At 44.2% G+C, this 27,718-nt stretch overlaps 1 protein-coding gene and 1 long non-coding RNA gene across 8 annotated transcripts in view; one reads left to right on the top strand and one right to left on the bottom strand.

Annotated features, from left to right (window-relative positions):
• AUTS2 (activator of transcription and developmental regulator AUTS2) overlaps window positions 1-27,718 on the top strand; it is a 751,974-nt gene that overhangs the window by 109,734 nt on the left and 614,522 nt on the right. The gene's annotated exons all lie outside the window — the stretch shown is intronic.
• Window positions 10,487-11,276, bottom strand: LOC306811459. The gene is made up of 2 exons (XR_013776674.1): window positions 11,136-11,276; window positions 10,487-11,028 (listed from the first exon to the last, which is right to left on the bottom strand). It is a non-coding gene; the product is annotated as an uncharacterized lncRNA (long non-coding RNA).

Genomic DNA, 27,718 nt, shown 5'->3' on the forward strand with positions numbered 1-27,718 from the left:
CACTCAGCTTCCTCCTTTGCTGTGAATGTGGTGGAGAAATGGTAATTTCCACATTAAATGTAGAGGAGGCATTTTATGCTATGGCAACAGCACCTGCTTTGCATTGATCTGGTGAGAGGGCACAAGCACTTTCCAGGAGTGAAGAATGGGCCTCAGTAGGATATTCCTGTCTCTGAATGCAAAACTCCTATTTCTGCCTGCTCCAGCCCATATATTCAGACTCATTTTTGCATAGCACTTAAATGGACCAAAATATTTCACCAGCTAGCAAGATAACACTGCAGCTTGTTTGGTATTTGGTAATCAGTTATTAGGACAGGGCTTCAGTGAAATAAAATATGAGGGCAAAGGGAAGTAACGTGCCTGTGGCATTAGAATGCTGTTAGCAAGCTTGAGGCATATCAGAGAGATTGGTCCTGAGAGTAACATTTCCTGTCTTACTGCTTTTGAACTTTTTTTTTTTTTTTTTTCATTTGCCTGTTTCTGAGGTCTGGGATTTATCCTGAATTTAAGAACTGACAAGTTTTGATCATTTGAATAGGTATCACTGTTCAGCAGGGAATACATGTGCCAGCTGAGTTGTCTCTTAAAGCCAATTTGTACTACCAGTTATATGAGATGATTTCTCAAGACTGTAATGTATTTCAGCTTCAGATTCTCCACCTGTACTGTGGCTGTTCCTCTCCTGTCCTCCCCACCTGAACTGTCCTCTCCCTTCCTCACCCTGTGCCCAGACACCTGGCCATGTTCTTTGATGTGAATACACACAGAACCACAGAAAAATGTCACTGCAAGGCTGAGTCTGACTTGGATTACTAAAGCAGAGCACTCCTAAAGCTGAAGTAATTTCTTAATCCCAACCTCATCATTTTGTGCAGTTTGTCTTCACATAAGCAGAACCACCCCTGTTATAGAATCTCCAACATTTGAGCATTTAGCAACTCCTTGAGCTTCTCTCTATATAAATGATGGCTCAATTCCAGTGTCTTCACTGTGCTGAAGAGCAGAGGAATTGAGTTCATAGTTACTAACAGTGCTGCACAAATCAGAATTATTTATAGGTAATGCCTATAAAGAAGACTTTTGCACTGTAGTAGTGCTTGTTCATGAGACCTTTTTTGGTAGGATGGCTGTGAACTGTAAATGTGGGAAGAGATGCCCAAGACTTGGGATTCAGATTACTGGTACCCTGAGTTATACACACTTAGACATTCATCTGCTGGAAACTTGGTCATTTTGTATTGTGCTCCTGAAGAGTTTTTTTTTATGGGAAGTTGGGTAGGGAATGAGTGGTTTCAAGCTTTCAGCCTGAAAGATAAACACTGTCCACACCTTATGTCTACACAGATGTACATTATACAGATACAAGTGATACACAAATCCTGGAGAAGTTGGTGGGAGTGGAGGCAAATTTTGCTGGCTGGCCAGAGAATCTTCCTGCCCTCTTAATTAGTGAAGCCATTTGCTAAATTTTACCTCCCAGTTATTACCTTCCTAGGGAGATGCACTCTCTAGCTGCCCCACAGAGAGGTACAGTGGCAGTCACTGCTGTCTCCACAGCTTCTAGAGAGGTACACAAGTTATCCATGAGCTGTGAGCTGCACAGCCCACATCACCAGCCCAGCCAGGCAGCCCTGGCATGAGCTCAGTTAGTCCCTGCTCATCTGCAGCTACTCAGGGTTTGTCTGTTTGAGCAGCAAGTGCCATGTCTGTCACAAAAACCATAAATAAATCAATCTGCAGCCCTGCCAATAACACACAGAACACATGGCATGCTCGGGCATACTTCCTTGATCCTTGTGGACCCAATTTTACCCCATTTCCCATGCATCTGTCCATAAAGAAGAACCATGAAGGGAAAGGAATGGCAGGAATGAAATATTTGAAGAATGCTTTCAATGAGCCCATTAAACTATCCTGCTGGAAACTGTAGCCTGGTGTGATAGGTCTGGTTCAGATTTTCCATGTATTTGAAGTCTTATGTTGAAGAATGAAGCCTCTGTTTTAGAGAAATGAGTCCCTAAGTGGAAAAATAAAGAGCCCAGCTGTTAGTAAGGCACTTAAGGTTATTTTGCTTTTTGTTGGTTTTTGTTTTGTTTGAAATCCTTCTGGCAAGTGTAGCTGATGCTGCTGGCTCTTGAGCTGCTTAGAGAAATCAGTCCTGCCTGAGTGGAGCTCAGCTCATGGGTGGTGAGGTGGGGAACCTCAGCAGTGGACAGGCTGCAGTGTCAAGGTGTCTTCCTGTAAAGCCTGGGAGTGCAGATATTGAGTGGGGATGTCAACTGCATCCCTGGTATCTGCAGCAACAAAGAAAGGGAATGAGAGACCAGAATGTTCAGGAGAAGTTCAGTGTTTCCAAAGTATTGGTTTCAATGGGTTGACCTTTGCCTGGTGGGAGAAACATCCATCTTTTGGTGCATGCTTACAATCAATCTTGTGGCTCTAAATCCATCCAGTTACAAAACAAATGCTTCAAGTCCTTGAGTTCTTGATAGCAGCTGGTGACCATTTGAATGATGCTTTGCCCTTGCTCTAGCAGTGCAAGGCCATGGGTGAGCCTGTGGTGGTGCAGGAGACAGGGATGCCTTTCATGGGTCAGCATTCACTCCTGTGCAGCCCAGGGAAGGGCCAAGGCAGCCCTTGTTATCAGGCTGTCAGAGGAATTACCAGTCAAGTAGTTGCATGAGCAGCAGGATGATTGAAGGCTGGTTTCCCATGGACTTTTATCTGGTAATTGATTTCCTCTGTGGGTTTGTGCTGTCTAATGAGGTGTGAGCTAACAGCCAGCCTTCCCCGTGCTGGGAGGTGAGAGAAGCCAGGAGCCTTTCCCTGCACTGCTGCAGGCTCCTCACTGAACTTCTGGCAACTTGGCACTGTGGAGACCTCTGCCCTGCTGTCACTTTGACTTGGAATTAGTGGGTTTCAAAAGTTATTGGAAGGGGGACATATAGGGAAACACACACAGGCAGGATGAACTTCTGTACCCCTGGCTCTTTGAAAATTAAGCTTAAAAAAAAAAAAAAAAAAAGAAATGGAGAAATTGCTTTGGTCTTAAATGTTTCCTTCGTCTGTGTTAATCCTGGGATGAGGGAATGGGCAGGGAGGGGTTGGAGAAGGCAAGACAGGAAAACTTGATGATTATCATGATTGTAATTCCTTGCTAAAATACCTTCTTGCCCTAACTGCTGAGAAGTGTGTTGGTAACTGCAGAGGTTCCCAAGGACTTCAGCAAATAAACAAAAAACAGATTCCTGCAGCCATGTTTGGGAGTGATTTTGTTCCTGGTGCTGTGAGAAACCAGAGAAAGCTTCTCCCTGCCTGTCTGTTGCTCAGCTTTCCTGGGGCTGGCTGATCCCTGTGTGCTCTCCCTGAATAACCCTTTGCTGGGAAGACTGGAAATAGGTTGGCCCTATTGGAAGAGCAATTTAATGGCTATTAGCATTTGTGAATTGGGAAAAACTGCTTTCCTTTAACCCTGGAGTACCTGGATGTTTTCACAAACCTTGGGAACTCCAAATGCTTTATTAAGCCAGTTTAGCTTTAAAAGAAAAGTTCCTAAATGTTTGGATACAGTATAGAATTGTCCTTTCATCCATTAAACAGTTTGTATTCTCAGGCATCCCTACAGTTAATAGTGTTAGCCCCAGTGGAAAGCCTCTGGAGGCATTGCTGACTGCACTGGAGAGTGTGGATCATTTAAACATTAACAGCTTTGGTTATTAATTATTGTAGAAAATGTGGGGGTGGAGAATGCTGAACTGGAAATGTTGTCCCACGCTGTATTTTTCCCTTGCTGCATTATCAAATCCATTTCTGCTGTCAGCTGAGTGCAGTGTTTTAGAGCAGCGTGATGGGGAGCAGAGGTTATTTTGCCTCCTGCTTGGCTTCCTGGTTTTCACTTGACAATGATGATGGTGTCTTTTCTGTAGGGTGTAGATGATAGACTTTAGCTTCATTTAATTTAGTGTGAGCTCTGTTTTCAGCCAGGAGGAAAATGTCTTGCAGAGATTGTGCCCTGAGCACATCCTGAGAGAACACATCCTGAGGCTGGCCCAGCGTGGGGACAGACTGAAGCTCTGGGGACTGGAGCTGTGCTTGTGGTGCTGGTTGGCTCAGCCCATCTCTCTCTGTTTGCCAGCTCACCAAGCTGGCCTTGGCACAGCATTTCAGCATTCAGCATTTCAGCATTTCAGCATTTCAGCATTTCAGCATTTCAGCATTCAGCATTTCAGCATTCGGCATTCAGCTCCCACATCTCTCGGGACTGTGCTGGTGGGAATCCAAGCACGGTGCTTTCTGTGGTTGGAGTGTTTGAACAAGGAGATACCTCTGTGGTCAGGCCAGAGAGGTGTTTTCCCTGAGACAAACCCAGGGGAAGGGTTTGTCTCCTGTGCCTTCACCTAGAGCCTGGCATCTCAGACAACATGGCCACAAGCATCACACCAAAGATGCTGGGGACTGAGCACGTTGGAGCATCAAACCTCTATGTCAGTGCTAGGAAGTCTTGAGCTCCCCAAAAGCTTGGCCTCCTTGAGTGTTGATACCTTACAAATATTCCCCCATGTCAGTACTTACAAGGCTTCAAGTCCTTGTTGCCATCAGCCAGGTGCTTTGAGCACCTTTGGTTCTTGGATTTGGGTCAGTCTCCAGCAAAGCTCATCCTTGCAGCAGGGCTGGGCTCTGGAGGATGGCTGGGTTCCCACCCACTAAGCTCTGCCTCTTGCTTCATTTGCATCCAGCTAATATAGCTGTAATTACTGAATTGTATTTCCTGGACACTTGGAAATAATTTAGCTTCATATAAAATTAATGTGTCTTGCCAAATTTTGGCTTAAAATTGTTTCTACAGTTGAGTGCAGTAATCTTCTGTTAGATTTAAGGGTTTTTAAAAATATATTTTACTAGTGCTTGGCTTGATTGACTCGCAATGTTGTAAGGCTTATTTGTGGAGCAGGTATGGAGATATTCAATGAATTTGGAATTAAGCAGGTGCTTTACTCGAGCCCCAGTGATCCCAGTGATACAGAGTCTGGGCATGCAATATTGTTTCTGGTTTATTGAAGCTGACTGGAGGTATAAGCTATGAGAATATGAGAGACTGGATTCTTAAAGGGTTTATTTTTGGTGCTCTTTCAGCAAAAACTAGGCTTATGTGAATAGTGTACTTAAAAAAACTGCTTTCCACTCCTGCTGTCTTAGTAGTTAATGGCAGTACTCAGTGGAGGTTACAAAGAGGGATTTGTGAGTAGCTGATTCCCCAGCTTGTCAGGAGAGAAGGTGAAGGTTCAGGAGGCAAGCAGGTTACTTCAGGCACAGAAGGCTGCTGGAGATGCAGGGGGATGAGCAGTCCTGAGCAGGTCCTGACATAAATCTGCTGTAGGAGGAGGGCTTTGGAGACCTCAGTGCTGTTAACACACAGGCACCCTGACTTGCTTTGTGTTAAGTCCACATGTTCAGACTGATGTAGCTTGTACCTGGACACTGGCAGTGTGGGCTGGTTTGGGAGCTCTGTGAATTCAGTTTGCATGGCTTCTTTCTGGTTTGTGAGTCATAATTAATGAGAATGAGCCCTGGAGACAAACCCTAAGGAGCCCTTGGATGTGGGTGCAGCTGGAGCAGGGAGCAGCTGCTCTGCTGCCTGCCCCAGGGACTGCTGCCATCAGGCTGGGTCTGCAGGACAGCCAGCCACTAACAGCAATCCAAGAGCCTTGTCAACAGCAGGATTAGGCACACTGTCACTGCATTTGTGTAGCAACAATTTATGGGGAAAGCAGATACGTTTTTGTTTTTTTTTTTAAGAGCTCCTTATTGTGCATCCTTATGTTTTCATATTGTTGAAGGGTTTTCAAGGTTGCCTTCCAGTTTTAAATGTTGAGTGAGGCTGGAATTATACACTGTTATGTCATATTTTCATGATTGTAGGGATGCTTCCTGTCTTCTTTTTTTAAACAAATAATTTCTGGTGCACTGTTTGGTGAAGTGTCTACATGAATATTTGTGTCTCAAATGCTGTGTCATGAATGGGTTCCTGGGGCTTCTTCACTGGCTCAGTTCCTGTGTCAAGCTTTCAGTGTGACTGAATGGTCAATGCTGGGAATTGCAAGTGCTGGGATTATAGATATTCCTACAGTGCTGTGCTTTCTACTGCAGAAATAGGCCTTTTGCTGTTAATTAATTTATAACTTTTTTTCTGTGAAAAAAATTGATGCCTTTCTTTAAAAGTGTTTAAGTTGCATGTGTTGCTACATTTGGAAATAAATGTGTCTGTGCATGTGCACAAATGTGCATGTGTGCAAGCCATGCAGGTGCCCACATGGAAGTGCCCACTGCTGGGCATTTGGCCCTGCATTTTTGGATGTTACAATGAAGGACACATTATGGAAGTGTGGATTGTACTAATACATCTGTTAAAAGACATGAAAGAATGTAGCAGTGATGCTTTGTATGGAATGGAAATCCTGTTAATATCCAAGCCCCAAGCTCTGCCTGGAAAGGAACTATTCATCAACTAGACCCCACCTTGGGCAGATTCCTACATATCATAAACCCTCTGTCCTCACCACTGGGTTGTCTCAGTATTCCCAAGCCTGAAACCTCTGCTGTATTCCTGTCACTGTTAAAAATGGGACTTGAATTATTCAGAAAATCTGAGTATATTGCTACTCTATTACTTATTTATTTATTTGCACTGAACAGTTTTTGTTTTGCATATGCAGCAAAGCAGGAGCCTTCCCCTGACCTTGCAGGGTTCCAGAGACAGATGAAGGTGTGTAGGTGTTCTTTAAGGCAGCTTGGAATTTATGGTGTTTGAAGAAACTCTGGCTCCACTGTGGGTTGTTGGCATCAGTGCTGATAATCACAATGTGATAGCAACAGGGCTCTATTATTTCAGATATGCTTCAATCTTATTTTCCTGTGCTGCAAGGTTATATCTTTGGAGACTATGTGAGCTGAGAAGGGAGAGAGGAAAACAATCCCAACCAGGAGCCTTTGTTTCAGAAGGTTGCAAGCATAAATCTTTTCTGTTTTATTTTTGATCACCTGATATATTTCTAGATCTTAGGTAGAATGGGTGAGCTGTTCATAGGGTGTACTGGTTGCTTGTCTAAAGCCCATTTGTATGAAACAGAACACTCTTGTCCTGCACTCTGTTGGAGCAGTACCTTGTTAATTCCCTGGATTAGCAGACCCCTCGTGCATTTTGAGAGTTAGCAAGTCTGGTGAACAAATGTTTCACAAAAGCAAGGAAAATGCATCACAAACCCTGTTCCATCTCTTCCAATATTCACTGTAATTGCTGCCAGTCATATTCTGGGGAGGATACAGTAGTGTAGCTCTTGTACATGCAGTAGGACTATAGTAGTACATGTCCTCAAGCATTTGTTTCTGAACCACAGCAGAGAGTTAACAGCAGTAGCAAAATGTTCTGCTGATGTATTTTTGTTCAAAAAATGTGTAGTAATGCCATCACTAATGTGTTTGCATCCAAGATTTGCTCAGTCTGGTAGTTTTATCATCTGGAAATCAGTGGATAAGGGCTGCCTTGGGGTTTCAAATCTCAGTTTTTATCTAGGTAGGAAAGGCTTGGCTCCTCCCCCTGGGTGGGGCATTTTTTATCAGCATTTTTATCAGTCATACAGCAGGACTCAATGGCCCATTAACAGGAGATATCTCCTGGGGGGAGGATGGGTCATGGGAAAGATAAAGAATATTGCCTCACCTGGTTTAACAGATGCCCATTAAGAGAGGATATCTCCTACAGAGACAATGATCACTGCCCCACCTGGTTTCAGCAGATGGTGATAGAATACAGACTTTTGGGGACATCTTTACATTGTAACCAGGACACCTGTGCACAATTTTATTATTTTCAACTGCTACAGAGGCTGTGCTGTGCAGCCTGTGGAGGTTTATTGGTGTGGATGTATGGGATAAACCCTCTCATGTGTGGTGGTGTCCATGTGAGCAGGTTTCACTGGGATTTTCACAGAATCACAGAATGATCAGGTTGGAAGAGACCTTCAAGATCATTGAGTCAAACCCATGCCCCAACACCTCAACTAAACCATGGCACTGAGTGCCACATCCAGTCTTTTTTAAACACATCCAGGGATGGTGACTCCACCACCTCCTCATGTCCTTTTAATGACACCTGCTTTAAAGCCTGTGAGTTTAAACTCTCTGGGATTTTAATGACTCCTGTTTCAGACCTGAGAGCTGCAGTCTGGAGCATTGGTGGGAGCAGAGGAGAGCAGACACTCTAAGGAGGGAGGAATAGGTAAGGGGGGATTTTTAAAAGACAATACATACATGAGGTATTTCAGGCAGAGGCAGTTTTAGAGGAATTTATACCACATATTAGATACATAAGGAAAATGTAGCAGAAGTTGAATAATAGATATCTCTGACATAAAATGTTCACATCTATTGCTCATCAGTTAGGGTGTTTTTTCACCTTTTTTTTTCCTCATAGCCTGGATTTATTTATTTTTTTTTCTTGATACAATTGTATACTGCAGATTTGGAATTCAGGAAATATCTGGAGGGACTTTTTTTCTCATTTTAGAGCTAGGAGTAGATAGATTTCATTTTGCTACTCTGGTTTATGGTGTGTATGAAATCCACGTCAGTGTTTGAACTTGCAGGCTCTTGGTCTGGCCCTTGTGGCTTTCCTGGTTTGTAAGTGATTTTTACAGCTTGGAGAAATATGAATCAATAAGCAAAGAAAAAAAAGTCTGATGTCAGGAAAACATTGTATTTCAGGGTCTATCCATAAAGAAAAGGCTGCATGGAATTATGCAAATGAAACAATGTGCTTTTTAATTGCATGGACAGCTTAATTACACTGCTAGAGCAGGGATTTATTTACATCTCAAAACATATAAATGAATTTTGGGAAATACTCCATGTATATAAAGTACTTTTAAATTCTGTGTATATTATATAAGCATAAAATCTGTTAGACACCACAAAAGCATGTATGGGTTTTAGCTCCCTTGCGGTTTCACAGGGCTGTTCCCCTGCCTTCCCCACCCCACCACGCACAAATACATCTTGTTGCTGTCAAATTGAGTGAGCACAAAGCTTGAGGCTCCTTTCTTAAGGGGATTTTAAAGCCTGTTAATTGCACTCAGTATTGAATGTGTCCCTGGCCATGTGTCCCTGAGGTTCCTGCAGCCTGGGGAGCACAGTGGGGCTGTGTTTGGGGCTCCCTCATTGCACCAGGGGACAGGCCTGTAATGAGGTGATGAGCCTGCTAATGAGGCTGATGAACCTGCTAATGAGAGCACCTGGGCTGGGGTAATGACAGTGCTGGCTCATCTCTCCTTGTGAGGGCAGTGCTGCTGCCTTGGCTTTGGGAAGGTTCTGGGCTCTGTCCCCAGGCTGAAGGACTAGGAAGGTTCTGGGCTGTGTCCAGGCTGAAGGTTTGGGAAAGTTCTGGGCTGTGTGTCTAGGCTGAAGGATTGGGAAGGTTCTGAGCTGTGTCCAGGCTGAAGGTTTGGGAAGGTTCTCGACTGTGTCCAGGCTGAAGGTTTGGGAAGGTTCTGAGCTGTGTCCAGGCTGAAGGTTTGGGAAGGTTCTGGGCTGTGTCTTCAGGCTGAAGGATTGGGAATGTTCTAGGCTGTGTCCAGGCTGAAGGTTTGGGAAGGTTCTAGGCTGTGTCCAGGCTGAAGGTTTGGGAAGGTTCTGTGCTGTGTCTCCAGGCTGAAGGATTGGGAAGGTTCTAGGCTGTGTCCAGGCTGAAGGTTTGGGAAGGTTCTGAGCTGTGTCCAGGCTGAAGGTTTGGGAAGGTTCTGGGCTGTGTGTCCAGGCTGAAGGATTGGGAAGGTTCTGAGCTGTGTCCAGGCTGAAGGTTTGGGAAGGTTCTGTGCTGTGTCTCCAGGCTGAAGGTTTGGGAAGGTTCTGTGCTGTGTGTCCAGGCTGAAGGATTGGGAAGGTTCTGAGCTGTGTCCAGGCTGAAGGTTTGGGAAGGTTTTGAGCTGCAGCCCAGGGGCCAAGGCTATGCATAACAAGTGTTGTAGGAACTGTGTTTCTGTTCCCATCATCCATCATCCCTGTGCTGGGGCCTTGCCTGGCCTGAATTAGGGGCTCACTGTGGTGGCCAATTTGTTGTGATTTCCAGATTTAGGTTTTAGCAAGTTTTTGAGCTGTCTCTAAACCTTGACACTGGAGAGGTACTGGGCAGTTTGTTTCTTGGCCCTGCTCACCTCTGTGTCCTCCCCAGGATCAGAGACTGCAGCAAGCCTGGCTGACACACGAGTTGGGCTGTGCAGGTTACTCTCTTCAAGTGCTTCAAGCACTGTGGGGTGAGGCTGTGGTTTGAGGAGTAACTTGCTGGGAAGGGGTAGAAGTGATAACTCAGACATTTAATTCATTTTAATGAGGCTCCTGGTGCACTTCTCCAGATGCTCCAGTGTCAGGTCTTTGGAGATGTGCCTTTGTGACAGAAGTGCTGTGCTAAAGAGGATCTGTGGAGGCAACAATAGGATGTCAAAATGAAATGAAACAAGGGCAGGGCAATTTTATGGAGATGACATGACAGGAGGAAAGTATGGGGGGAAGAAAAGAGAATTTAAGATGTCAGTACAGATTTACTGAAGGCTTTCCAATGTCAACTAGAAGAAATGTCAGCACGACTGATTTGGCAGTGTCAAGGTGATGGCAGGACGAAGTCCCATCAGCAGGGGAAGCATCTCATATTCCAGCTGTGGAGAGGAACTGCTGTCAGTAAAGATGATGTCAGGATGATAATTATTTTGTACATTGTGGTTTAAGTAGGGCATTGTTTCTGTTGAGGTATTTTGAATTTAGCAGCAGGTAGGAGAATAGTCATTCAAAGATAAAAGCCTCCAAACTGTTTCTTCTTTCTGTGAGAGTGCCAGGAGCTTCCAGCCCAGCCTCTGAGCTGCTGCCCTGGGGACTGGGCACTGCCTGCTGTGGGTAGAGCCCAGAGGGGCTGAGCTACAGCTCTGCTTGGCTTCTGCATAATACCTGAGGCATAGCTTCATTTCTCCCTTCAAACTCTGCCTAGTAAATAGGAGGGCAGAGGAAGAAACTGATGCCACATAGGAGTGTAACTATGATTTTAGGCCAGGTGGGTTGGAGATATTTGAGGATGAACAATTGTAATTCACTGTTGCTGATGAAAATACATGCAGCTGTGTGTGATACTGTGACATAATTGGTGCTGAAAGAGCTACCTGTGTTGAAAGTCACTGGGTGGTGTCGATGGCAGAATAAAGTGGCAGCAGAGGCTGCTCCCACCTCTTAGGTTTGTTTTAGGATGCCTGCGGAGTTAAGTGGAGTCCTGAGGAGTAACAAAAAGAAGTGTAATATGTTACTGAAATGAAAATTCTGGCCCTTAGCTGGTCTGTAGTTGTAGGGTTTGGGAGTAATTGTGACACACAGCAAATCACAGGGCTGGGGTGCACTGCTACCCTGCCAGGCTCTTGCCAGCATCCATGCTGCTGTGTCTGGCACCCTTTCCAAGGAGGGAATCCCCTGTTAGTCAAATTGCCCTCACTCTCTGTGTGTCCTTTATCACAAAACAAACAAACAGGAAAAAAATGTGCTGCAAGAGCCAATCTAAGGCCTGGCAATCCGATAATAAATCCCCTGTCTTAGCACACACACTCGGTGCCAGCTGTAGGCTAATTAAACTCAATAGTTCACAGGTGTTCCTGGGAATGACTATCGCTAGAGCACTCTCCTCTTTAGGGCTCGTTAACATCTTTTTCAGAGCTCTTTAAATTTCATACACCAGCAACACTGAGCTAAAGCAGATGAAAGATAGCAGAAAGGGACTTGAGCTATTACAGGAGTGCTCTCAGTGCTAGCACAGGCTGTAGCCTCACTCAATTCAACAGCTCTTTTGTTTGATGGTGAATCTCTTGGAGACCGGTGTAAGATGGAAAATTGCTGTCTTAGAAACATTCATCCTTCTGTGGCCACACAAAATTCTGGAGCTCATTATATAACTCTACACACTGTGGATGTCCCACACATGCAGTGGCTACAGAAGAAGAAAGTCTGTGGCCAAATGAGGCAGATTTAGCCAATTTGTCAAGGCTTCTAAAATCTTCCCAGGGAGAACCAGATGGAAAGCAAGGCTTTCTCTAGCCTTCCCTGCTTATTGAATCTTCTGGGCTTTGAGAGATGTGGTTTCTTTTCACTAATATTGGAGCACTGGACTGTGTCTTTGCAGGCTGATTCAAGGGGACAGTTGCCATGCCAAGTGCTTCCAGTTCCAGCCTGCTTCCACTGCCTGCTGTGCAGCAAGAGCTCAGATTTTAGTCAATCTCACAGCCTTGTGTAGTTCTGTGGCTGGATGGGCTCATCTGTTCATTCATCTACCCATCTTCATTCATGTTCCTTTTGCCTGTCTTACTGTATTACATTTGAATTTCTTGGAGAGCTCTCATAAGAATGGAGGGAAGAAAGGAGGCTGTTAGTGTTGTCTTTCAAGGGTCCCTAAAAACCTCTTCTTGTGGAACTGGGCCAGATTCCCCTTAAGTCTGATGTGCAACTTTCCTTCTTGGAGAAAAAGCTCCTTGAGCAGAAATATGGTGCCAGATTAGGCAGCCCAGAGAGAGGAGGTGGTTTGTCTGGGTAAGATAATGTTGGTGAGATAAAAGTATTATTTAATCTAGCTTGATATACCAAATGCCTTGCTTTACCTTCCTGCCTCAGCCACGTGCTTTCCAGCAGACTGGAGTGGTTCATATGTGGGTACACCAGGCAGAAGTGTTTCTGTTTTAGCAGTCACTAATTGAAAGTAATTTCTAGATTTCATAGCTCTTGTTCTCATGAGCTCTCATGCTTCTGTTTCCTCCTAATGATATTTTCAATTGTACTCTTTTACACTCTTACCTAGATAAGGAAACCACAATGATATACCTTAATCTTAAATGGTTTTATTGCTGATTTATGCTAAATTGATATCCCTAAATCAAAATAATATTTCCTGCATGAGTCGACTGCACCATTTTAATGAAATAATTTTCTCAATCAATTCTATTGCATCAGTGCAGTTTTACCCTATCCATAAAATCTTAAACTGCTACAGCTCTTGGTGTGGCTATGAATGGCAACAAGATTTCATTCTCTTAAATGTCAGATCTAGGGGAATAAAAAAACTGTTTTCAAATTAAAAAAAAAAAAAAATCTATTCAAGTATAGTTTGTTCTAACTGACCTTTTAGTAATTCCTCTCTTTCCTGTCTCACTGTCATTGGGCTTGCATAAATCTCATCAATTTAGAAAAAGCTTGGAACACTTTCAGTGAGTTTGCATTGAGGTGATTTTGTGTACAGAAGTCAGTTTGAGGTAGAGAGAAAACCAGCAAGACAAGTAAATGTTTTCATAAGGATTTGATTTGTTAGCATTTAATGACATTATTTTGTGAGTAACTAAGTAAAACCACAAAAGGTGCAGTGCACAAAGCCAGAAGTGTTAAGCAAAAAGTGGGCAGAGTTTAAGAAATCCTTTCCTGACCCCAATCCCATGCATGCCTGGGTATCACTGCTTGTGACGTTGATTTGAGGGTGTTTAATAAAGAAAAAGATTTCATAGTTTCTGTGTTGGAGACTCCTCTGTGGCCGGCATCCAAAGGCTTATTTGCACAGCAGTTCTGAAGTTAAATAAATTATGTGGCAATTGGTGTAGCACTAAGCTGAAGCACTGACCTGAGGGGGAAGGGCTTTACAGAATGCATTGCTTTGGTTTCCTCTCTTTCAGATGAGGGAATGTTAAAAACACAGTGATATTTAACTAATGAGTGTGGAAGACTTGGGATCCCTCCATGTGTGGGTTATTTTGCAATGGCCAATTAAACAATTCCCCTTGTTTCAAAATTCAAAACTAAATGAGCAGATCTACTGTTGAGAAAAATACCTGTTAGAAAAGGCAGCTTTAGTGGTTAGATGATTGGAACACCATCATCAGTGGAGTTTTAACTTTCTCTTTGGTAAAATATAAAATAGGAGCCTCCATCCCAAATTGAGTGTTCGTAAAGTCTAAATGCATATGGACTTCTTCAGATACTTGTCTGCTTGATAACTGAGTCTGTCTGTCTTTGGTGAGAGACTTAGTGTCATCAGATTTACCTAAATGTGTGCTGTGTAGTTGTGAAGAAAGATGTTTATGGGTAGGATTGGGAAAACTTGGATTTCAGTATTAACAGAGCAGATAAAATGTTCAAGGGCCCAGATGAAAACTCCAACCAGCTCCTTTCAGACAGACAAGATTTCCCTGCTCTCCTTTTGCCAGCATATTTTACTAACTCCTCTGGATGTAAGTTAGTTTAGGAACCAATTAATTTATGAAATGCATTAAACACCACGTCTGAGCTCCTTATCTACAGAGATGAAAAATGGTGTTAAGGTGATCTCCTCAGTAGTAGTTTCCAGATTAGCTCTTACTCCTCAGGAGTTAATAGGAAGAGAGAGATCTATGTCTATTTATGTGATAAAATTAATTCCTGCATGAGATTAAAGCCCAAATAGATGGAAGTTTATTCTCTTTATTTTATTTCGTATGAAACTGAACCCTCCTCCTCTGCTGGAATCAAGGAAATAATATAGTACTGAAATATAACTTCAGTAGTTTTCTCAAAGGGAAGACTCAAGCTCTTCTTTGAAGGCCAAATATTTCTATCCAGCTGTTAAATAAATCTTAGAGCAAATAGCAGTGCAGCACCATGTCTAAAGCAATACTCCAATCTGGACAAGTAAAATGTTAATTTTTGCATCACTTTATGCTTTTGATTTTATTGCAAATCAAGTACTTAATGTCAATACACAATTTGTAAAGTGCCTTTGGGGGTTTGTGTATTTTGGTTGTGCAGTATAAAGCAGTGGGTTGTTGGGCTGGGTGATCCTGGTGTGACCCTGGGGCAGCAGCTGTGTTAGCAGTGTGAGTTTGAGTGCTGTCCCCATCCAGGACCAGGGCAGGGAGGGGCAGCAGCTCGTGGGGACACATCCCAAAGCTCTCCTTGGGCTGCTGCTGCCAGGGAGAGCAGCACTGCTGGCTTCTTTGGAGTCCCTGACAGCCTGGCAGCTTGATTTGTGTTGTGACTAATGGAAAATAAGCAAAAGGAGAGAAGCAGGGAGGAGGCCTCCCCTTGCTTGACAGTGCTGTATTTATGTGTGGGAAAAGTGCTGTTTCTTGACAGGTTATTTAGTTTCCCCACCAAGCAGAGGGCAATGCACCTGCTCTGGGTTGTGGGGATTCTGTGTGACTGAACCCACATCCCTCAGCCACCCCTTCCTCAGCTCCTGCCCCTTCTGGGAAGGGTCTGGGCTCTGTTTTAGCACAAGTATCTATTGCTGCTTCTGATTTTCTCCTAAATCAGACACTAAGCAGTTTCTTAGCTGCAGCACCAAGAATCAAGTGCTTCACAGACCACCTTGCATAACTTTGACTTTTTTTATTCCTCCTTTGTTCTTTGTGATTGGTTTTGGTTGTTTTTTTTTTTAACAGTGAAGAATTGATTCAATTTCTCTTAGAACCCAACAGAGTTTGAATCATGGCATGAAAGGAGAATAACATTTGTTATTTTAGTGTTGAAAACACAGCATAATTTGTTAATGGTTGTAAGATGCATTGGCACAATTGGGTGGGAGTTGCTCTGGAAGTGACCAGGGCTATCACTGAGATGTGATCAGTTTACATAAGATGTGACAAGGCAAGCATGCCCAGAAGGCTTGTTTTGATGATGACTGTTATTATTAATATTACTACTATGACTATTAGCTTTATGTCTGTGGATCAGCAGCAAAACTTTGATAATATTCTCAAATATCCTCAGATGCTCTCTCTAGTGAATTCTAGATTCATCCCACTTAGCTGAATTTCAACAGTATCTTCCCATGGACAAGAGTTGTCATTTCCTTTTCTCCCTTGATAAGTCACTGCAAAGGTTTTCCTTTGTCCCATCTCACAGGCAGTTGCTCTCCTATTTTGGGAGAACTGTTACTTTGGATGAAAGGCAGAAAAATTCCTATCATTAAATAATAATACTGTGGAGCCCCAAAATATTATGTGTTTTAATGCTGTTGCATAATCTTGGGGTTTATTGATGCTTTATGCTCCTTTATAATAGCCTCAAACACATGAGAACATTGTGAAATAGGAACAAGGAAAATGCTTGACAACACCGCATTTTTAAGCTAAAAATGCTTAAAGCAGTCTTGCCTGAATTCCTCCACAGATTAATTAGGATATTCTTTCAAAAATCTTTAAAGATGCTGGACAAAGAACAGTGTGATGCTGTGTGCCCAAAGTCAAGTGTTAATGGGGGAAAGCATTATACAGTTTTCCCTTTATCCCTGCTCCTTGCTCCCAGTGATGCTGTGGATCTGACCTGCAGGTCAGGATGGCAGCTGGGGATTCTGCACATGGCTCTGCAAGTAGAGAAGGAGTTTGCCTGGCCATGGCTAGTCATGAATTAGTCATCCCCCAACACCTCCAATTAGCTGAGCTCATTTCAGGGGGCTCTGGTGTGTTCATTTATTAGTGAATTGGAAGCTGTGATTGAGGCTGACCTCTCTGGTAGCTGGGAGAGTTCTTCCCCACGTGGTTGTGTGTGGTTTCTGTATGGGAAGGGTGTTGTTAGCCAGTCCTTGGAGTTGCTGGCTGAAAGAGAAATATCTGGTGTGCCTTGCAGTGTGGGCACAGAGAAGGGTGAGGGCTCTGCTCTAAACTGGAGCCATTTGTGGTGCTTGGTCACCACCCTGCTGGGGAGGGACATTGCTATTGCACTGCTGACACTTGTTTTGTGTGTGCTGCAGCAGGCACAGTTCCCCTCATGTGCAGGGAAAGGAGCATCTCCTGCTGCTGAAATCCCTCATTTTGGAGGGAGGCTGAGGCAGAAGCTGGAAGCAATCAGTTAAAGCTCCATTTCCACAGTGCCCTTCATGCCAAGCCTCTCAAGGCACTTAAGAAAATACTGGAAGCTGTACAGCACAAAATAGCATTGGCACATGGCTCAAGAAAAACAAACCTTCTGCCTGGATTTGAAAATTGAAAATTTACAAGACTGATTGCTGAGCTTCCAGGCCCAGGAATGGAGTTAGGAAAAGGGCCCTGTGAGATCAGGGCAGTTTAGGGGGCTCTTCAGTGATGGGCATGACATTTCCATCAATGCTGATAATTTTTCTGATACATTTCTCTGTTCTGCCATCACACCATCTCCTCCTCCTAACAACCCAGGCTGCAGGATTGAATTTCTCTTTCTGCAACAGCAGCACAGTGAACTTTCTTTGGATCTTTATTTTTTCTTTCCCTAACTTCTGCTAATACAATTCTGATCCTGGAGATAGCAGGTCCAAGCTGACTTCCCACTTGCAGCACAGTATCTTGCCTTCTGATATTTTGAGAATGTGGCTCTCCTCCTCCCCAGACTGTAAATGTGGGAAAATGTGTCTTTCTTTTGTAAAGCAATCTGACAGTCTGGAAGCCTCATGCTGGATGTATATGTTTACAGAAAAGTTGCCTTGCAAGCATTTCCTCTTTGTGCAGCCCTGGTGTACTGGATCACAGTAAGGAGACTTGCTGGGGGATGAGTACATGAGGTGATCTTTTCATGATAAACCCTTCCAGTCTGAATGGGCATTGCTGCAGGCAGCATGGATTTCTGATGTGCATGTGGAAAGAAAAAGTCACAACTAGTAGGAGCTGCTCCTAATAATCCTGATACAGAAATCAATCAAAGTGTGGTGAAAAAAAAGTTAAACCAGTAAAGATTTTCTGGTTTGATTGCTACAATTAGTTACAGTTTTGTCTCATGGGTTTTAGCCCATTTTATTTTCCGGAAGGGATGTGGAGGTTTGGGGATTTAATCCTTGGCATTGTGGGGGCTCTAGAAGAACCAAGCTTACCATGAGAAAGCTGCTGCTCGTGGTGCAGGGCTGCAGCAGATGATATCAGAGAACTGATCCCTCCCTCCCAGCTTGCAAATGTGTATTTTTGCCTGTGGAGTTGGGGAGCCTGATATAAATCGGCTGGCAAGAAGTTGTTCCTTAGTTGCCTCTTTAAGAACAGTTATCTGAGTGTCCAAAGTGATGTTTGGAGAAATAATGGGCATGTGTTGTCATTACTTTTGGAGAGCAAGAGAGAAAGGGGTTGGTTTGGGCTGTAGGAATAAATAAGAAAATCCATCTCTACAAGGGAAACAGGAGAGATTAAAAAGAAGAGCAAAATGCTAGAAAGGGAATGGTGCTGAATATGAATGTGTCAGAGAGCAGCTCTATATTGAGAGAGGAGGTGATGAGCCAGACAGGGCACTGAGCCTCAGTGAGCCTGGTGTGAGGAGAGAAGATCCTCTGGCACAGGTGGGGATCACCTTCTTTCCTCAGCTGCAAAGACACTTCAGCCATCCTGTTCAAAACATGAGAGCTGCCTGCAGGCAAAAGCCAAGGCTGCATCACATGTGCCTTTGGACAAGCTAATTGCTCCCAAAATAGCCATTTGACCTTCATCTTCTTAAAGCCCTGCCATGAACCTCTGCACTGGCTGTGGAGCCACCTTTTCATATAATTAAATAGTGATGAATTAAATCATATCACTTTGTGTAAGACTGATAGGAATTGGAATAGATAAGCATTTCTTTTTTTCTTCTTTTCCTTTTTTTGTTCTTCTAGCAAGGCAAAATGGAATTATAAAACCCATGTGAAACTTCAGTGGAAGTCAAAAGTGTGAGTCTAAAGAAGCAGTACAAGGGGATTAGATCCTTAGGAGGATTAGTGTCTATTAAACTTGATGATCTGGATGTAGCTTCCAGCTCTCAAGGCCTGTAGATTGCTGAGCTGTGTACCCTGGGACCAGGGAAAGGGTTACCCTAAATTCCCTGCCAGTTCTTAGCCAGGGTGACTTAGGGGCTGGAGAACAGGTAAGGGAAAAGCCTGGCTGCTGGTTATGCAAGTTTCAAAATTCTGGTATTTCAGCAGACATGATCTTGTCTAAAATTATTATTCATGAATGCCCCTCTCCCCAGCAGAATGCCCCAGAATTCATCCATTCTGGTGGCTCCACAGAACCCCAAACACTGGGCAGAAAATCAGGCATTGCTGTGGGAAGGGAGAGCTGAGCTGAACCCATGGGGTGCTGGTGGATGGGTGCTTTCCATGAAAAGCTGGATCATGCCACGGAGAGGAGGCTTGGTCAGCTGGGGAAGGAGCACCCTGTGTGTCCTTCTGTCCCTCCACAAGCTGGGGTGAAGTGCTGGGCTGCTGGAAGGGCTGGGCCGTGCCAGGAAAGTGTCAGCACGCCTCATTTTGGCATTTATATATGAGGAGTAAGCACAATCCTTCTACTATTCCAACCAGCTGCTTTTGCCAAGAAAAATCATTTGTAACTCTTTCTTCCTGCTGTAGTGCTTCTCCAGCAGGCCTGCTTGGATTGCTTTAACCCCTCGAGTGCCAGCAGGCACTGCAAGGCAGAGCTGTGCCTTGGGCACGTCTTGGCAAGTCCTCCCACGTGCCAAGCAGCTCTGCAGCAGACTGAAGCTTGTCTGGCAGTTAGCTTTTCTTTTTCATCAAGTCTGTTCCTTAGGGCTGCTGCTGCTTTTTTATGGTTTTTTATTTCATTCCTGGGGCTGTAGCAGAGGAGGAGGAGGCAGAGGCTGGGGAGGAAGCTGGTTTACAGAGAGCTGCTGAGCTGAGGAAGGAGAGGAAAAAGGGAGCAGGGAATGGTGGAGTGGTTTGACCCTTGCTCTGTTTGTTGTCCAGCGGGATGCTGAATCAACAGCACAGCAAGGCTGCCAGTGTTATGCACTTTAGAAATTCACTCACCTGCAAGTTCAGAAGCAGCTCTTCCTCTGTTCTCTCAATAAAGCCTCAAAGAATAGGAGATGCCTCTGCCTTTTTATGATGTACACTTCAGCTCTTGCAGTGTTGCATATATGAGCTTTTGCCTTTGATCATCATTTGGAGAGGTTTGCAAGACAGGTTTAGTTGTGAGAAATGGATGTGCTGTTTGGAATGAGGGATTTCTCCCCCTCCCTCTAGGTGCTGGCTGAATTTTAAGTTTATCACCACCCTGTGCTCTGAGCAGAAAGGCTGTTTGTTCCCTTTGTGTGCTGCTTTACAGGAGAGCACTGCTTTTGCCTTTTTGTAGAGACTGGGCAGCTGCTTTGCTGCCATGCTAAAATCCTTGATGAGATTTAGCAATTCATGTTTCTCAACATAAGAAGTTGAAAAAGAGAGTAAGTCCTTTTGTCTAACTAGTGTGAGCTTTTTTTTTTTTTTTTTTTTTCCAAAGAGAAAGGAAAAGAAGCAAATTATTTTGTTTTAAAAAATAACATTTTAATAATGTAGTAGTCTAACCTTTATGCTAATTGCCCCAGGCTTTTAATGAAGCAGCATAAAATTAGTCCTGTGAGTCTTCATTAATCAAATATAGGAGCTGATGGTATAGTAATAAGATGCTGTGCTGCCTCTGCTCCCCATGCAATGTTGACATTTGCTTATATTCAGAGTAGAAAGCAACTTTTTTTTTTGTAGCTCATTAAAATAATTAGCCATGTTTGGCTTTTTAAAAAAAAAATCTTTTCTTAAAAAGTCCTTTTAATGAGGAAAGATGAAAACAGACAGGATGGAAAAGTCAAAAGAATCAAATTAAGACAGAAAAACTGTCTGCTGGAGGCTTCCTCTGAACGGAAGATTTGTGTATGTTAATGGCAGCTGTTGGCTGGAACCTCTGCACAGACACCTTGTTTGTTGTTTGCAGAACTTAGAGCAGAAACAAACAACTTCAAGGGATTTGTTGATGTGTTTTGCTCCAATTTGTGTTTCAAAGGTGCTCTAAGCCTCAGCTCTGTCCCAAAACTCGGTGCTAGCACGGGGGATGTACCTGTGCCCCCTCCAGGTGAGTGAGTTCTGCTGCCCAGCTCCCCTCTGCAGGCTGTGCTGTGACAGCTCTGCTGCCCTTCAGCAGAAAGGAGTGCTTGAGCCCTCTCACACACACGCAACCCCAGTGCCCAGCCCTTACCTGAACTCTCAGGGCGTTTTGGAAGAGACAAATCCTGGAGCTGCAGAGCAGAATCACATCCACATCTGCACTCCCTGGAGGGAGGGGCAGGCATCTGCTCTTACAGTCCCATCTTCACTTCAAAAGCTTTTCAAGCAGTATTTTCTGCTCTGTCTGCTGCCTAAGTAGAACCTGCTGTCTGCTATAAAGATGTTTGTGGGGAGGAAGGCAGCAGGGTATGATTTTTGTGTTTAAGATGCTGCTGTGGCAGCTCTGGGTTTCTGCAGGGTAATTCTGGAAGGCACAGCTCCCCAGGCAGAGGCAGGGAAGGGCTGGGATGCTGATCCCTGTGAGGAGGGGTCAGCCCTGGTGCCTGGCTCTGTGTGAGCCTGCAGGACACGGCTCCTCAGGGAGAGCTGCACTGCCAGCACTGTCCTTGTGCCCCTCAGCTGTTGAGATGATGGCTCTCATTTCAGAGTTCAGGCCTTAGTGGCAGGCCAGGACAGCTGTGATTGTGCTGCTCCTGCCTCTGTGGCTGTGTGCATGCACATTTCCAGATGAAAAATGATGGTGGTCCACTGGGAATGTGGCTCTTGTCTGGGAATCAGGGAGCCTGCACTCAGTTCCTGCCTTGTCCATATGGGATTAGCAGGCCAGCTCTTCTTTCCCTTCCATTTTTCTTTTCCTAAGATGCCCCTTCCACAGGCACAGAGTGCAGATGAGGATATCCCTTTCTATTGAACAAGAATTTGGCAATCAGTCGATGATGATTTTAAAATGAACATTGTGATTTCACACTGCTTAGAAATGACTGATAGTTTAGCAATTCAGGCAGAAAGGAAGTTGGATCCCCCCACATACTACCCCTCCCCATTTTTATCCATGTGCTTGCTTCCAGGTAAGTAATTTTTCATCACTGATCTGTTTTCTACTGTGTTCCAGCATCTATCTTATTGCCAGATTAACAGCTCTTCTCTCCCAGTAAAATCTTTCCATTCCTGCTGTCCAGAGAGCTCCATAAAATTTGTTTGTGTTTTCTGAAAAGCATTAAAGTAGGTTACACAGCACTTTGACAGTTTGGAGTGTAGGGACTATGAAGGTGAGGGAGAATCCATAGCAGGAAAAATGATCCATTTCCTGCACTGAAATTCTTTGTAGGAGCCTCAGCAACATAAAATAGCTGCCTCCAGGGGACTCCCACAAAAATCTTCTCAGATTGTTTCACCTCCCAGCCCTATGCAGCCTGACTTTAAAAGTTTCTTTTTTTTCCCCAACCAGTGTTACCCTCTTCCCTTTCTGTTCTTGTCCAGTTCTCTAAGCACAGGCTGCAATGAAGCATACTCCACAATTATTTGTGAAATTTAAAAGAAAAAGTACCTGAAGCTGAGCCATATGCAGTGGTGCAATCACTTTCCACCTGCACAGTGGGCAAACAAAATCCAGCATGTGCCATGGCTCTGGGCAGGAGAAATCCCAGGAAAACCTGCAGGGCTGAGAGGATTCATCTGACTGAAACCCTTGGCTTGCAGTGTGTGATTTACATGAGGAGCTGTTGTTCATGTATATGTGAAACCTCACTGATGAGGTGTGGGATTGTATCTCTGTGAATTAAAGAACTCTTTCTGGTCCTCTGGCCAGTGGGGGCAGATTTGGTGTGGGTCAGATCACTGACAGCCAGAGGCTCTTCCCGAATTCCTAAGGCAGGAATGATATCAGGGTTGGTGATGGACAGCATGGCCAGAGTCAGGCTTGGGCTTTGAGTGCCCCACATGGTGAGATGAAAGCAGAAGGGGAGTTTTGGGGTGTTCACTGAGCTGGCTCTGTGCACACAGGCAGTGCTGGGTGCTCTCTGAGCTGGCTCTGTGCTCACAGGCAGTGCTGGGTGCTCTCTGAGCTGGCTCTGGCTCTGTGCACACAGGCAGTGCTGGATGCTCTCTGAGCTGGCTCTGGCTCTGTGCACACAGGCAGTGCTGGGTGCTCTGAGCTGGCTCTGGCTCTGGCTCTGTGCACACAGGCAGTGCTGGGTGCTCTGAGCTGGCTCTGTGCACACAGGCAGTGCTGGGTGCTCTGAGCTGGCTCTGGCTCTGTGCACACAGGCAGTGCTGGGTGCTCTCTGAGCTGGCTCTGGCTCTGTGCACACAGGCAGTGCTGGGTGCTCTGAGCTGGCTCTGTGCACACAGGCAGTGCTGGGTGCTCTGAGCTGGCTCTGTGCACACAGGCAGTGCTGGGTGCTCTGAGCTGGCTCTGTGCACACAGGCAGTGCTGGGTGCTCTCTGAGCTGGCTCTGTGCACACAGGCAGTGCTGGGTGGTCTCTGAGCTGGCTCTGTGCACACAGGCAGTGCTGGGTGCTCTGAGCTGGCTCTGTGCTCACAGGCAGTGCTGGGTGCTCTCTGAGCTGGCTCTGTGCACACAGGCAGTGCTGGGTGCTCTCTGAGCTGGCTCTAGTTCTGTGCAGGGAAGCTCTGGGTACAAATCTTGCTGCCCTAGGCCTGGCTTAATCCCCTAGCTCACACTGAGCTCTTCTGACAGCCTTGGGCAGCATTTAATCTCCAGGCTTCATTTCTGTAGGGTAGGAGCACACCTGCTTTATCCACACTTTGGTGAAGTGCTTAAAGATCAATAGGAACCAGTTCAAGGTATTATGTTTGTTAATGTAAATACATGCTATATCACAGTATCTTCACCATGTTTATTCCATGGAATATATTTATCCATAAAATTCTCTTACATTTATGTACAGCTTCAAACACCCTGGAAGCAGCTAGGTGTTGACAGAACAGCTGCAGTCTTTTACTATGTTCAATAAATACAAATGGATATAAACAGTATCCATCTGTCAGGCTCAGTTAGATGGTTTAAACATAAAGCTATTTTGTTCCTGTAATTGTATTTAGATCTGAAATGATAGAGGTTTGATTTTTCTTTACATAGTGATAAGATACAAATTCCTTTGAATTGCTTTGACTCCTGATTTATTGCAATAAATTAAAAAATAATCCATTCTGTCTTCTTTCACCCCTTCTCCAAGCAAAGAGAGCTCACTGCTCAGGCACTGAAGGATCCTGCTTACATCAAGCCACCCTTCCCATGCTTGTAAGCACCCGGGCCTGTGACCTCTGTGTTTACAAGATATTTATTGCTGCTTGCACTTTCCACTGCTCCAGGGTTATCACTTCAGTGCCTTGTAAAATTTGATTGTGTTTAATAAATGTATTCAGCATTATTGCTGAGCAAGTCTGACAATTTACCCTTGTTCCTTCCCTTACACACACAAACCCAGACACCTTCACAACCTACATATTTTCTTAGCTACGTATGTTATTGCTTGTGTTGTATCAGAGGCAATTTCAGATGCATCTCAATTAGACCATTTTTCTAATTAAATAAGTGCTTGTGGTTGTAATGTGAGCATGTCTCTGAATACTGAGTGTGATTCACTGCAGTGATTTGTCCAACTCGTGTGTGATGTTTGCTTTATAAAACTCAGCTTCTGGCACAGAGGCCTCTCGTTACCTTCCCTGTGCTGACCTCTGGAACTGATGTTAGCCAGATGTGTTCAGCTCCCTCCTTCTCCACAGGCTTCCTGTGTGACATTAGGGACATCATTTGGTCTCTCTGTGCTGTTCCTCCCTCTCTAAAACAGTTACCAGAGCCCTTACCTGCTCCTTGGAGCTTTTGAGGAGCTTAGGCTATGAACACACGTGGGGATATTGTGTCAGAGGAATGTCTGAAAGCCTGTGGTGGTCCTTTCCTCCTCCCCATCATGTACCTGAGCATGGGGGCATAGTGAAGCAGGTGTTGCTTTTCTTATGGCAGGAGTGGCTTTTGATTTCTTTGTCTTTTTGTATCCTAGTGTTTCTCCTTAAAAAAATGGTTTGACAATATGAAAACTCTGTTTTATGCACCTGAGGGGGTTTAGGCCCCATCTCCTTGGTGTGGCTTCTCATGGGTCTGTTCCTTGCCAAAGCAAAATTGCATGAGAAAATTCCTGTTACCAGCAAAATTGCATGAGAAAAGAGTGTACAAACAGCTGCAGGGAGGTGCAGAGTGCTGCTTCTATTACCTTATTTTTAGCTTTATTTTGTGGGGAATATCTTCCCAAGAATGAGAAATCAGGGATTGAGATACTAGTTTTGCTTCTGTGAGACTGGTAGGAGCTCGTTGGTGTGGCTGGAGCATGTTTGGGTTCCCTGTGAGCTGCTGAGCTGTGGTGTGTGACTGTGCCTCTTCCTGGGTTCTAAGGAACAGGCAAATACCTGTGAAATCTCATTGGGGACTAAGTAATGTTATTCTATGTGTATATAAGGAGAAGAAAAGAGAAGTGAGGAAAAAAAATGGCAAAGTTTAGAAAGTTAAATGCAGGCAAAGAGATTCTTGTCTCTTCTCCCATTTCTTTTCTTTAAATGTCCATCTTAAAACCATCACAAACTGCACCACCTGACTTCTTGCTCTTGATTAATTGCAACTAAAACAAACAGTCAAGTGTATGTTCCTGGTGTGATTTATTGGCTGTGCAGCTCAGGATGTGCTCAGCTGGAGCAGCCCCTCAGTCCCAGCCCTTTCTGCTGTGCCTGATCACACCAGAGACAGGATCAGCCTCTGGGACATGTGGGAGCCTCATCTGTCACCACAGCAACCTGACATTAGACTTACTTTCCTCCCAACAAAGTTAATTTCTCTTGTAATTTATGGCATTTGCCTGAGTTCTTGGAAGTCAAGAAGCCCTGATGGTAAGCAAATAAGAACTATATAATAAATATGAGTATAATAAATATGAGTATTATAACTCATATAATCAATATAAGTACTGGTGGAGCAGAAGTACAGCTTACTGTGCTGTCATTCATGGAGAATTTTCCTGTTGCCAGAGTTTCAGATGCAGATTTCATTGCTGGGCTAATTCAGGTATCTGCTTTGAAAAAAATCTTTTTCCCAAAAAGCAGCAGAGTCACAAAGAATAGGGAAGAACCCCTGTGTGATGGTGCAGTGCAACCTGCCTTGGTTTGTGGACTTTTGCTTGGATTCTAAGTCATTGCCTCAAACAATGAACCCAAGGATTTCAATAGGTAGGTGTAGGGAATAAAACAGAGTACAAGGGAACTGATAAAGTGTCTTAGTCCTGATAGAGCAAAATCCATGGGAGAGACACACACAGATAAATGCTCCCTGGGCAAGAAGTGACCAAGAAACGTGTGTGAAACTTTGTGATAAGATAATGTTACCAGGTGACCATGAAGTCATGAAGAATGTGTACCCAGTGGGAAATGGTTAGAAAAACAGAACCCTATATAAATGCCATACAAGTGAAACCCTATGTAAGTGCCTTGTATACTCAATAAAATTGGCTTTTCATCCAAACTCAGATGTTCCTGTCCATTGCTGATAATGGGTGACAAATGTGTAATGGAAGACTGCTGAAATTCACAGATTTACCCAGTTTACATTATCTTCATGGAGTCTAGTCCTTAATAATCAAAATTCCATGGGCTTTCTGATACAGTTGACCATGAGAATTGCATTTAAAATAGATGATAGGTCTTCTGAAATCCTCTGTACTGGTGACTGACCATCTATTTCTGCATTTCTCTGAATTTTTTTGTATCTTTGGAACACAAAAATCTTTTTTGTTTCTTTGAAAGCAAGTGTTTGGTTTTCTTTTCAGGGAATTACTGCAACTACCAGCATTGTTATAGAATAGGGGATCTTCCATAACAATAGAAGGAATGTAGAAGATTTTTAAAAAGTGTCAAAAAGAGACTAAAGGAAACAATAATGTATTTTATAAAATTCATGCTTGCAGACCAGGATATAAAATTCAGTTCTCCTGAAATCTCAGTCTGTAATGGACTTTTTCCCTGGTGGCAGTGGGAGGTTTGCACAGAGATCATGACCTTTATGTAGCTGTGTTCTTATTATTTATTGAGAGCCATCTTGTCACATTCAAAGGGAAAATTTGCTCCTTGTTTGACCAGCACCACTTCTTGGCTTTTTCTTTTCATTCACTTACTGTGTCTCCTGCTCTGCTTGTGTTTTGCTTTGCTTTCTGTGCTAAGCCCCTTGTACTGGTTTGAAGGGCAGGTGTCTGCCAATAAAAGCAAAAGCTTCTCTTTGAAATGGAGAATGTAAACCCCCTCCCTACAAATTATTATTATAGTTTTGAAATTAAGGGGCTCTCAGGCAAAGAGATGGGAATTAGGAATAACAGTTCTTTACTAGGAAAATTAAAATAGAAATGCAGTATTACAAAGAACAATCCCAACCCTGCCAGAGTCAGAATCCAAGCTGACATCCATCAGTCAGTCAGGGTGGTGGCACAGTCCCATTCCATGGTGGCTGCATCCTCCTGCAGGGGCAGATGTGGTTCAGCTGGAGCAGTGCTCCTGGAGAAGGTGCAGTTTCCTCTGAAGGTGCAGGGATGATGTGGAAAGGTCTGGCTTTCCTCTGGAATCCAGTGGAAAGAAGGTGCCTTGGTGTTCAAAATGTCCATTTTTCTCTGGGTAGGAAAGGCTTGGCTCCTGCCCTGGCTGGAGCATCTCCCAGTGGGATGATGGAATTTTATCAGTCATGCACTGAGACTCACTGGCCATGAACACAAGATATATCCTGGAGGGAGGATGGGCTGTGGAAAGATAAAGATGATGCCCAGCTGGTTTAAAGATGGCCCATTAGCAGAGAATATGTGCCAGGAGATCAGGGTCACTGCCCCACCTGGCTGCAGCAGATGGGGATAGAATACATATTGCTGGGCACA

The sequence above is a fragment of the Erithacus rubecula genome (genome assembly GCF_903797595.1).
Source record: "Erithacus rubecula genome assembly, chromosome: 22".
Classification (NCBI taxonomy): Eukaryota; Metazoa; Chordata; class Aves; order Passeriformes; family Muscicapidae; genus Erithacus; species Erithacus rubecula.